The sequence below is a fragment of the Plecotus auritus genome (genome assembly GCF_963455305.1).
Source record: "Plecotus auritus genome assembly, chromosome: 5".
Classification (NCBI taxonomy): domain Eukaryota; kingdom Metazoa; phylum Chordata; class Mammalia; order Chiroptera; family Vespertilionidae; genus Plecotus; species Plecotus auritus.
Window position 1 is genome coordinate 76,704,566 of NC_137776.1, and position 13,420 is coordinate 76,717,985.

Here is a 13,420-nt window from a genome sequence, read left to right on the forward strand (position 1 = left end):
GTGGCCATCTTGTGTCCACATGGGGGCAGGATCTTTGACCACATGGGGGCAGCCATCTTGTGTGTTGGAGTGATGGTCATTATGCATATTACTCTTTTATTAGATAGGATAGAGGCCTGGTGCATGGGTGAGGGCCAGCTGGTTTGCCCTGAAGGGTGTCCCGGATCAGGGTGGGGGTTCCCTTGGGGTGTGGGGCAGCCTGGGCGAGAGGCCTGTGGTGGTTTGCAGGGCGGCCATGCCCCCTGGTGACCCAAGCAGAGGCCCTGGTATCTGGGGTTTATTTATCTTCTACAATTGAAACTTTGTAGCCTGGAGCGGAGCCAAGCCTTCTGCTTGCTCCGTGGTGGCAGCCATTTCTATTGGGATTTATGTATCTTCTATAATTGAAACTTTGTAGCCTTAAGCGGAGGCCTGGGCCGGCCAGGGTGTGTGGAAAGCTTGGCTTCCTCCATCACCGGGGGCAACCCTGGCCTCCTGCTCTTTCCAGCTCCGTGGCTGTCACCATTTCTGTTTGGGTTTATGTATCTTCTATCATTGAAACTTTGTAGCCTTGAGTGGAGGCCTAGGCCAGCAAGGGCAGGCAGAAAGCTTGGCTTCCTCCATTGCCAGGGAAACCCAAGCCTCCCTCCTGCTCTCTGTGGCCATAGCCATCTTGGTTGGGTTTATTTGCGTATTCGCTCCTGATTGGCTGGTGGGCGAGACTGGTGGGGGTGGCTTGTGGGTTTAGCGGAGTGATGGTTAATTTGCATATTACTCTTTTATTAGATAGGATTATTAAGGAGAATGGAATGTGATCTTGTGTATCTACAAATGGGAATAAAGTTATCCTATAGAAAACTACTAACTACCTGGAAAAGAAAATATTGGGTTTTCCATTTGCAAAACAATACCTCTTATTGGGAAATAATGACCTGTTGCTCCCATATTTGGACCTTTATTTGTATCCATATTATGCTTAATTCTAAAAGGATTGAGAGTTGTGGATTATGATGTAGTAAAGATTGAAAAAATTGTAAAAAAAATAACTATCCACATAGTAAAATATATATATATAAACTATAGTCTGTAATTACTTGCCTGTGCACTTTTGTATATTGTTTAAGAGTAAAACCAATAATCCAAATATGCTGGTTGTCTCGGGACCAAACAGAAAGAAATACATGAATGAATGTAGAAGGAAGGCACAGTGCATGTTTTCTTCAGAATACATTTTCTATTAGAATAAGACCCCTGTAGTGTGTGTGTGTGTGTGTGTGTGTGTGTGTGTGTGTGTGTGTTTCTTCTTCCACTTTTTCTTTTGAGTGCTCAGAGATTTATGTATGTAGACTATGTCTCTTTTAAGCCAAAGGGGTAAGCTGCTACCTCTGGTCAGCATTATACATCCTGTTAATTTCTGAGAAGTTGCCCGGGTACCACAGAACTGAAAGTTACCATGGCATCTACTATATCCAGGATTACCAAAGACATCCCCAAAGCCTCCTTTTTTGGTCTGGGTTTGTTGTATGTAAGAAGCTGTAAAAGAGCAGTGTGGCTAGAAGATGGCGCTAGATTTGATGGTAGGATTTTTGTACTTTTACACTTTTTTCTTAAGAGCATGCATTGCCAATGTTTTAGTAGAAGAGTAGCAACTTAATTTGGAAAGGTGGAATAATCAAGATGTTCTTAAAACTGGCAGAACTTTTCACCCCATTACATAATCTGGTCCACAATTCACCCTGTTGTTCTTGCCAGAAATATACACATCAGTCTCTCCCACAATGGTTATAGCCAGTCAATTGAAACACGCAGGCAATTTGATTTCCTCAATGACTTTTAAATACAACCTTATTAATTTTGTTTATAACAACTCTTTACAGGTGTCAATTATATGTCCTAAAATTCACCCATTTTTAACTATATAATTCATTGATTTTTAGCAAATAACAGAGGTGTGCAACCATCCTATATAATAAAGAGGTAATATGCAAATTAACCCTCACGCTCTCACAAGATGGCTGCCTACCACCAGGCTGGCAGGGGGGTTAGGGAGGGATGACCAAACAACTGAACAACAGGCTGTATGGGGCGACCAGGCCAGCAGGGGTGTTAGTGAGGGACTACCAGGCCGGCAGGGGGGGCAGTAAGAGGTGACCAGGCAGGTGGGGGGCAGTTAGGGGTGAGCAGGCCAGTAGGGGTGTGGCAGTTGGGGGCAACAAGGCAGGCAGGGGGGCAGTTGGTGGTGATTAGGCTGGCAGGGGGGGGCAGTGAGGGGCAACCAGGCTGGCAGGGGGGGCAGTGAGGGGCAACCAGGCTGGCAGGGGGGGGCAGTTAAGGGCGACCAGGCCAGCAGGGAGGGCAGTAAGGGGTGACCAGGCCAGCAGGGGGGGGGGGCAGTTAGGAGCAACCTGGCAGGCAGGCAGGTGAGTGATTAGGAGCCAGGAGTCCAGGATTGTGAGAGGGATGTCCGACTGCCGGTTTAGGCCTGATCCCCAGAATCAGGCCTAAACCGGCAGTCGGACATCCCCTAGGGGTCTTGGATTGAAGAGAGTGCAGGCTAGGCTGAGGGGACCCTCCCCGTGCACGAATTTCGTGCACCAGGCCTCTAGTAATTATATAATACTATATATAATTCGTGCAAGAGTAGGCCTTTCTTTTCCCAGCTGCTGGCACCGGCTTCCCTCTGGCACCCAGGACCCATGCTTCCCTCACAGCCCCAGCTTCATCTGGAAGGTTGTCCAGAAGGATGTCCAGTCTAATTAGCATATTATGCTTTTATTATTATAGATTATTATAGATGTGGTCTTTGTTTTGTGCTTCTTTCACATAGCATAATACTTCCCAGGTTCATTTATATTGTAGCATGCATTAGCATGTCATCCCTTATTATTGCTATATAGTATTCCACTGTATAAACATATAATTTATTTTTCCATTTATCAATTGGTAAATATTTGAGTCATTTCCATTTTTTCGCTAATATGATTAATACTCCCTTTGTATGCAAGTATTTATGTGGACATATTTTAATTTCCCTGGGGTAGCAATTTAGGAGTGAAATTGCTGGATTGTGAAATCATCCACATTGGTGCTTGACCCACCTCAATCCATCCATATAACCACTAAAGTGGTTTTTGTAAAGCGAGATTTTATTCATGCCTCACATTTGTTGAAATCTCTGAAGGGTCTTTTAGTGTTTTTTTCACATTCTTCCCAATAGATAGAACCCCATCCAAAATACATAGACACTGATTAATCTTACAATCAGTCTTAGTCTTACTCCCTTTTTTCTATGAATATTGGCTTTTTAATATCCAGTTAAGGGAGCTAGAACTTCTCGTTCCTCAAGTGTCTTCAGGTTGTTCTTTCTTATATTTGGTGGTCTAGAGTGTTATTTCTGCTACATTCAGGTACATAATTCATCTTTTCAGTCTCAGCTTCCTCAAAGAAGCTATCATTTACCCTCCAGATTTTTTAGAGTCCATTTATATGTACACCAAATGCTCTACTTTTACTTAATATCATTACTCACTATTGATATCAATTAATTGTGGGAATAAACATTACTTAAAATAGGTCTCTACTTGCCCTAGCTGGTTTTGCTCAGTGGATAGAGCATCAGCTTGCGGACTGAAGGGTCCTGGATTCCATTTTGGTCAAGGGCACATTCTTGGGTTGCAGACTCAATCCCCAGTAGGAGGCATGCAAGAGGCAGCCAAGCAATGATTCTCTCTCATCATTGATGTTTCTATCTCTCTCCCTTTTCCTTTCCTCTCTGAAATCAATTATATATATTAAATACGTCTCTACCAGTAAATAGCAAGGTCCATGAAGCCAAGGATCACGTCCTTCACATCCATTACTATATCTTCAGCTCCTTACACAGTAATGGACACGTAGTAGCTACTCCAAAATGGTGGGTTTTTTATCTTTATTGTTGAGAGTATTACAGATGTCCACCCACCCCTTCTATCCCCCTTGTTCCCCATCCTCTTGGTTCTGTCCCCGCTCCAGGCCTTCACCAACCTATTGCCTGTGTCCATGGGCAATACATATATGCATATAAGTTATTTGGTTAATCTCTTCCTCCACTCCTTCCCTCTGAGATTCACGTCTGTTCCATTTTTCCATGATTTATTTTAATGAATAAAAGGATTCAAAGAGCAATTGATGATTGACTGGATGAAAACTATCAATCTAGATGGTACTACACTAAAAAACATATTTTTTTTATTTCTTTCACTCTCTTTTCAATGGAGCATAAATATAACTCCATATTACTTGCTTTCTTGTCTACCTAAATAACTTATTGCAAAGATGGATATGGTGGTTTGGGCCTGATGTGAAATTCCAAATTGCTATATGCAAGAGATAGCCACAGGAGCAGGCAGAAAACACATTATGGAATTTGCTATCCACTAATGCATAGTGAGGAGGAGAAATTGTAAAATGAGCTATAGAGGAAGCAAATCAGTATGGGATTGTGTTCCAGGATGCTTGATAATAAGAAAGTGATGAGTAATGCTCTCCAAAGGAGAGCTGGCATTTCCTGGGATTGAAACAGTCAAATTCACAGTAAGAGAGGAAAGCTTCTAAGAAACAAAACTTATTTGTTTTTTAACATCTGAATGCTTTCAAAGTGAAGTGATTATAAACTCATAACATTTTTCTTGCAAGTTCTGTCTCTGAAAACAATGTTCTAATAGCATGACAACTACCCTACAGTATATTTCAAGAATGGTTATTATTGTTACAATATCTTAAAATCTGAGCTGGAAATCATTGGTCCTTGAAACTCAGCTAACTTTGGAGGCTGACATGTCCTTGATTTAGAAGAAGGCTCTGTTTTTGTGCAGGATTGGTGCACCTTTTCATTCTAATGAGCAGACACGTGAATCAGGAGTGTGAAGAATGCAGGCAAGTGGTAGAGCTGCAAGTGTCAGTTTAAATGAGGACTACAATTCTGATGGTGGAAACAGAAATTATATCTACACCTGGAGGAGTGAGGGAAGCTCTGTAAAGCTGTAACAAAAGAGGGTGTGACCTTAGAGAAACTTTTAAATTCTCTTCAATATAAAGGAAGCTGAATAGATAAATTTCCCAAGAATGCAATTTCTCCAGGCAGTTGGCAGCCAGAATGAAGCATCTTGGACAAAAAGTTTATGGCTGAAGAATTATCAGATACAGGGTGGGCTCTGAATCCTAGCAGTGGGTCATGAAGCTAACACAAGTCTTCTCAAATTCTACTGGAAACATTAGGGCACTGAAATAACTAAAGAACTCACCAGATTATCTTCTAGCTTCTGCAGCCATAGCACCCAGTGTTCATCTCTGTCCTAGCTTCTGTGATCGTTTTGTTATTCATGATATTTTCCATGTATCTATCCCATAATAATGTCATCCTCTCAAGAGCAGAAACTGTGATTTATTTATTCAGGCCTTTAGCACCTAGTACAGTTACCTATCACGTAGTAGACTATTTATGTACTGAATGAATAACTAAATAGATGCAAAAATAAATAAATTCCTTGATTGTTACAGTTGACCAATAGCAATGACTTTCTTTATTTTGCATTCAGGCTTACATCACACATTGAGAGATACCAAGGGAAAGTGAAAACTTGATTCTGTAATATTTTGTTATCGGCTGCCACAACTTTAAAAATGATGATTTAGCAGATGCTGTACTCTGTGAAGATAGAGGTAATTTTTAAATAATTTGTACTGTTTACAATAGGCTAATGTTCAAATATTTGGGGTGCCTATTTTCTTGCATAAAAACCATTTACTGCCCTATCCTGTTTGGCTCAGTGGATAGAGCATTGGCCTGCAGACTGAAGGGTCCAGGTTTAATTGCAGTTAAGAGCACTTACCTAGGTTGCAGGCTCTATCCCTGGCCCTGGTCAAGGTGCATGCAGAAGGCAACCAATCGATGTGTCTCTCTCACATCAGTGCTGTCACATCAACATTTCTCTCTCTCCCCCTCCCTTCCAGTCTCTCTAAAAATAAATGAAAAAATATTTACTGGCAAATACATTTCTCAAACTAATGAAATGCTTGTCTAGTCTACTGTGCCTCATTTAAAAAGTGGAGGATGGTGTGACTTTCAGACAAGAAGCTGAGTGATAACACGTATTAATACAGGCAAAGTGTATGACATATCAACTTAGGTCTCTTTGGATCCAAAGCATAACTGACATAAACATGTGATGTTCTCATTCTACAGCTCCTTGTCCCATATTCTCAGTACTGAGATCTGAAGTGGGACATTCTTTCTGTGCTAATGTTGGCAAGTAATGTTCATTGCTATCAATACACCATCTATTTAGAAGGAGCAGAGATGACATTTTGCTGCTTTTCCTTTAGGGTCATAAAACTGCAAACTGTCTCTGCTATAGATATTAACACCATGAGCGAAATCACTCCCTTGAACCCTGAGAGCCCACCCCCCTTTTTTTTCCAATATGTGTATTATCAGTGATGAGAAGGAAAAAAGAATAAAATCAAATCAAAAGTACCTTTGAAATTTGTAAGTCCTTTTTGACAGACTAACCAGTTCCTTTGATTTTTTTTGGTGTGATTAATAGCCATAGGAGTTATGTAAAAAAAATTAATCCAAAGTACATTTGAATTTGATTCTTTTTTATCTTTCTTTATTTCAAGGAACACAGGAACTTAAAGGATTTCCTCTCAGTGTGTTACTTTGCTCTGTCAGCATCAGCTTGGATGAGCGTACTGTGGAGGCTGGCATATCAAATAGTATAAAGCACTGGAGTGCTATATATTGCCTCTGGCACAAAATGTACGGTACTAATAATACCTCATTTATCCTACTACTGCCCGCAGAAAACCCGTAAGTGCTAAGCATAATTCATTTTGTCTGCACTAGCTCACTAATCCTTTTGCATTAGCACTTTCCAAGGTGTCCATTGTTGTTGGCAATTGTCTTCCTGGTAGGAGACACTCCAAGTTCTAGGTGCCAAGGAGTTAAAGTGGTATGGAATTATTAAATCATTGAATTTCCTCTGTGAGGGATGCTTGGTAAATAAATCTTTTTGTTATGCAAATTTGGCCCATGGGAAGTCTGTCATCATTAAAGATGTAGAAGCAACTTTGCCAAGCATGTAATGCTTTGTTTGTCTTCTTGGAAAATTTAGTATCATAGTTAGAAAAGTTTTAGGAAGTGTATTAAAGTACAATTGAAACAGGTTTAAGTGCTATGGGAAGTTACCTGGTGCCACTCTCTTGTTTAGCTTTGCCTCAGTGGTTTTGGTGTATGTGTTTTTATTTATTTATTTTTTTTTAAATTTGGAGTCTTGGAAACATTTATTCAGCTGAAATATTTGGAAGAAGTCCAATGCAGCAAATGCACACTAGGGACTTTTCTCTGCAGCCTGGACCCCTGCCTGCTTGGCCCTTCTTGTCTTCATCCACTGCCCCCAGCATATTTCCATCACCCGCTGAGGACTCCTCAGAGTACAATTTAAAAAGCACTCTGCTAGACCATAACTACTTGAGGGAAAATTGAATTGAATATCATTGTCAAAAATCACCCTGTAGTGAGCAAGGTAGCAATAAAAAATTAATTTATTTGTTCACTCATTTAATTAGGTTTACATACGTACAGCAAGCATGTCAAACTCAAAGGCCAACATGGGCCAAATGAAGAAGGTTTAAGTTTATGTGGGCCGCCAAAAAAAAAAAAAGCTTCAATTTTCATAGAAACGTAGGTTTATTTCCTTAGAGACATGCTAAATACAAAGGGCCGAAAAAAATGAGTAATCATTAACATAAAATAATAGAACATTTTAATAAAAATTAATTTTTTTCTTGAACATTAACTTACCAGACACTGAATAACTGCACAAATTAATAAGCGTAACACAAATAAACCTATTTTTCTTGTTCTCTGAAAGCAATGTATTTCCTGTTGCGCTCACCAAACAAGTCAGTCCAAGTCTAATGGTGTGGCAATCGGCTGCTAAAATATTCGCTGCTAGTATTAGTGGAGAGAATGGTGCACCTCTGTGTAAGGCGAGTAAGGGAAATGAATGCAACACGATTATAGTAATCAGCCATTAGCGAACATTGTAGTTCCTTATTAATAGTTATATATAATAGGGTATTGTAAAAATTAAGTTATGAAATTTTTATCAAAATGTTTCTTACATACCGTTATATTGGCTGGGCCGCAAAAATATTCATTCTAGGCCACATTCAGCCCATGGGCCGCGAGTTTGACATGCTTGATGTACAGTATTTTTTATGCCAGGCATAAACATAATTCCTCCCTTCAAAATGGATTAAGGAAAGAAAATAATGTCCAAAAGAGTGCCTATAGAAGACTGCCTTTTTTTTTTTTTTTTTTTTTTTTTTTTTTGAAGTCTCTAGTGCTTTTTCTCGGCTGGGATTCAAGAATCTGGATTATGTGTTACAGGGTGAGTTTCTAATTTCCAAAGAGGGAAATTAGAAAGAATCCAAACTCAAGCTCCCACTAAATGGAACAAAGTTGAAAAGTCTCAGGAGAGAAAAGAACATCAATATAATGCTAGAAGACAAGGAGTGGAGACAAGACATGACACATCCAGGTTCCGGACAGAGTTGAGAGCTCTCTTCTCAGCGGAACTCTTCTGGAGTTCCTGAGGGGCGGGTGGCAAGGAAAGACTTTCACAGATGCAGATACCTGTCACATTAGGGGGCCCTCAATGCATATGTATTCTGTGAACAAATAGGCATTTGCTAGTACAACATATTGTGCAATGTACTGAGGGAAGAGAAGAGGAGGAGTTAAGAGAGGGGCAATATTGAGTTTAGGGAAGTATTTAAGATCACCTAAATTGGTAAATAGAAGTGTGTCATTCCTGGCAACATTACACTAAGGAAATAAATGCAGACTCTGAATGCATACTTTGCATATTGACTATATTTATAATTTACATCTAAGAGTAGGATTATAATGAATGAATAGGGAGGAATTCTGGAAAAGTTGTTCATGATATTCAATCAGCAGAGTAAAAATGTTTCAAGACAAAGAAATGAAAAAATATGATAAGGCCTTTTAGAAGATTCATTAACACTATTTTTAATTTTTCAGCTTTATTGAGATACATTGATAAGTAAAATTGTAAGATATTTAAAATGTACAATGTGAAGATTCAAAATATATATACAGTGTGAAAGGATTCCCCCCACAGGGTTAATTAACACATCCATCACCTCACAAGTTTACCTTTTGTCTGTGTGAGGGACATTTAACTTATACTCTCTTAGCAAATTTCAATTATACAATAATGTTATCATCTACAGTTATCATGCTAAACATTAGATCCTCAAAACTTATTCACTTGTTATAACTGAAAGTTGTACCCTTTACCAATATCTCCCCATTCCTCCCATCCCAAACCCCTCACAGCCACTTTTCTATTCTGTTTCTATGATCAAGAGTCAAACTTTTTTTTCTTCACTTGTGATACCATGCAGTATTTGTATTTCCCTCTCTGACTTACTTCACTTAACATAAAGCCCTCCAGGTTCATCCATGTTGTTAAAAATGGCAGGATTTTCTTCTTTCTCATGACTGAAAAACATTTCATTATATATATCCATTATATATGTATCCATTTTTTATCCATTTACTCATCAACAGACACGTAGGATGTTTCCATACCTTGGCTATTGTAAATTATGATGTAATGAACATAAGCATACAAAAATCTCTTCCATTTAATGGTTCTGTTTCATTTGGCTCTTTCCCAGAAGTGAGGTTACTGAGTCATAAGTGCATAGTTCTATTTTTAATTTTTTTAGGAAACTTCATATTGCATATCAGTTCACATTTACCACCCACAGCGCACAAGGCTTCCCTTTGCTCCACATCCTCACCAGTATTAGTTAGCTCTTGTCCATTTGATAATAGATATTTTATCAGCTGTGAGGGGAATCTCACTGTGGTTTTGTGGTTAGTGATGATTAGTGATGTTGAGCACCTTATTTTCATGTAGTTGTTGGCCATTTATTTGTATGTCTTCATTAGAAAGATCCTTTGCCCATTTTTTTTTTTTTAAGTTCCTCAGCAGAAGGGTATACTGTTGCTGTCCTGGACGATTCATGGAATAAGCTGATCAGAAACGTGCTGGCAAGTACATCAGCTGACAGCACTGTGATTCTGAGGGATGTGTCCTTGGGGAAACCAGCAGCTGGCCTTGCTGAGCACACAGACAAGGTTCAGACTCTATAGTTTCATCCATTTGAAGCATAGACTCTGATTTCTGGATCATATGATAAGTCAGTGGCTTTGTATGACTGCCAAAGTCCAGATGAAAGCCTTCGAATGTGGCGATTCAGCGGGCAGATTGAGAGAGTGACTTGGAATCACTTTTCACCTTGTCATTTTTTGGCCAGTACGGATGACTGCTTTGTATATAATTTGGATGCACGTTCAGATGAGCCAATTTTTACACTTAATGCACACAATGATGAAATCTCTGGTCTTAATGTCAGCAGTCAAATCAAGGATTGTCTTGTGACCAGCATCAGCAGACAAATAGGTGATGATCTGGGACATAATTGGGAGATAGGCCAAGTCTGGTTCAGTACAGAGACATGAACATGAGAGTTCTCTTCTGTTCTGCCTGTTGCCCTGACCTGCCATTTATTTATGCCTTTGGAGGTCAGAAAGAAGGGCTCTGGGTCTGGAATATAAGCACAGTCTCTAGTAAATGAAGCATTTGGAAGACGAGAAAGGCTTGTTCTTGGTAATGCAAGCAATTCATCTATGAGTGGCCCTTTGGGAGCAGGAGCTCAGATACACCAACGGAGTCTTGATGAGGATCATACAATTTCCTGTTTTGTTTACCTTAACTCTTAGAGTTTTTAAAAGCTGGCCTAAAAATTCCATATAGAGTGACAGAAACAAAATTCATTTCCTACACCAGACATTCCTCTCTACAGCTGTGGTGGCAGCAAAACAGGGCTGCTCTGCATGCATGCCATTGAGTGTGTAGTGTACAAACTCCTGTTGCAGGTCTCCTTGGAAAGGGTAATAAAAAATATTTTTTAAAATAATTCCTTAAATATGCCATCTGTCACAGGTAACCTAAGTTTGTAAACTAGCTACTAATTTATATAATTTTTAAAAAGAGGAAAATCCTGTAATTTTAACAGCTGGGTCAGCCCAGGCCAAAAGGGTTGTGGTTTGGCCAAGATTGCACAGTAGGCCACAAACAGAGGCAGGAGCCCCAGGGAGTGCACTTTCCAAACCTACTGTTCTCCAGTTAATGCTCATGACTTAGCGGTGTTCTCAGTCAGTGCTACTGCAAACAGTGGCCTTAAACAACTCGTTAGACCAGGTGGACTTGACATATACAGAACATTCCATGCAAAAGAACAGAATACATATTCTTCTCAAGCACACATGAAAAATTCTACAGGACAGATCATGCTACCCCACACAACGTGTCTCAATAAATTTTTAATTATTTATTTGTTTTAGTTTTTCTCTCCCCACCACCCTTTCCCTCTGGTAATCACCATACTGTTTTCTGTGTCTATGAGGTGTGTTTTTTTTTTTCTTAATACCTTCAACTTTTCCATCAAGCCCCCTCTCCCCCAAAACCCTTTCCCCTCTGACAGCTATCAGTCTTAATAACATCTTTTCCAATAGTATGAAACTAGAAATCAACTACAAGAAAACTGGAAAATTCACAAATATGTGGAGATTAAACATCATGTACCAAACAACCAATGGATCAAGAAAGAAATCAAAAGAGAAATTAAAAATAGAGACTAAAAAAACAATAGAAAAGATCGAACTAAGAGCTGGGTTTTTGAAAAGCGAAAATTGACCAATCTTTAGACTCAAAGAACTCAAAAATCAAAAAGTGATATCACAGAAATACAAAGGATCGTAAAAGACTACTATGAACAAATTATGTCCCAACAAATTGGACAACCTAGAAGGAAAAAAAAAATTACTAGTCTTTCAAAGAAATAGAAAATCTGAAAATAGATTACTACTAGAGAGATTGAATCAGGAATCAAGAACTTCCCAAGAAAAGTCCAAGACCATATGGCTTCACCGGTTAATTCAACCAAACGTTTACATAATAACTAATACCAAACCTTAAACTCTTCTTTAAAAAGAAAAATAAGAGGGAATACTTTCAAACTCATTTTATGAGACCAGCATTTATTACCCTAAATTATGGCAAAATCAGAAAGGACACCACAGAAAAGAAAATTACAGGCCAATATCCCTGATGAACATCTATACTAATAAAAGCCTAGGTAGCCCTTATGCGACGCCCTCACGTCGTCACAAGATGGCTGTCCCCACATTATCACAAATTGGCCACCCACACGTTGTCACAAGATGGCCACCACAAGATGGTTGCCACAAGATGGCCAGCAAGGGAGGGCAGTTGGGCGAACAGCTCAGCAGGGGAGGGCAGTTGGGGGCAATCAGGCCATCAGGGTAGGGCAGTTGGGGATCATTGGGCCAGCAGGGGAGGGCAGTGGGGGTGATCGAGCAGGCAGGGGAGGGCATTTGGGGACGATTGTGCTAGCAGGGGAGCCGTTAGGTGTCAATCAGGCTGGCAGGGGAGCAATCAGGCTGGCAGGCAAAGCAGTTAGGGGCAATCAGGCAGGCAGGCAGGTGAGCGGTTAGGAGCCAGCAGTCCCGGATTGTGAGGGATGTCCGACTGCCGGTTCAGGAAGTTCTTGATTCCTGATTAAATCTCTCTAGTAATAAACCTGCAGTCAGACATCCCCCAAGGGGTCCCAGATTGGAGAGGGTACAGGCCGTGCTGAGGGACATCCCCCTCCCCATGCACAAATTTCATGCACTGTGTCTCTAATAAATATATAAATCCTCAGTGAACTAGGTTGGTGTGTCTCAGTGGCTGAGCATCAACCTCAGGAGGTCACTGTTTGATTCCCTGTCAGAGTACATATGCAGGTTGCGGGCTCAATTCCCAGAAGTGGGCGTGCAAGAGGCAGCCGATCAATTATTCTTATATTTGATGTTTCTATCTCTCCCTCTCCCTTCCTCTCTGAAAACAATAAAAATATATTATTAAAAAAAAAGAAGCAAAATCTGTTGACCAAATGCAGAGTGGATCAAAATTAGATTTACTATTGTTTGTATGGAAAATAATACTATAATTAATAAATATTAATACAAAAATAAACTCGTGTTGCATACTCACAACTGTAAACCTAGTTTTGCCCCACTCAGTATGCATAGGTTTTTCCTCTGTGCTTTCTATCCTGTTCTGTTGTAATATGTATCTGTTTTTCTGCCAATATTATAATGTGTTGATTACTAAAGTTTGAAATCCAGAAGTGTGTTGCTTCTAGCTTTTTTTTTTTTTCTTTCTCAAGATTGCTTTGGCTATTCAGGGTCTTTTGTGTTTTCGTTTGTTTTCAAATTACAAATTTTAGCATT

The 13,420-nt window shown here is 39.8% G+C and overlaps 1 pseudogene across 1 annotated transcript; it reads left to right on the plus strand.

The window, feature by feature from the left end:
* The first annotated feature begins 1,432 nt into the window (after window positions 1-1,432).
* On the plus strand, window positions 1,433-10,800 carry LOC308248237 (periodic tryptophan protein 1 homolog; annotated as a pseudogene). Its single transcript has 3 exons — window positions 1,433-1,556; window positions 6,640-6,829; window positions 10,042-10,800. The product of its transcript is annotated as a periodic tryptophan protein 1 homolog (transcript).
* Window positions 10,801-13,420: the final 2,620 nt, after the last annotated feature.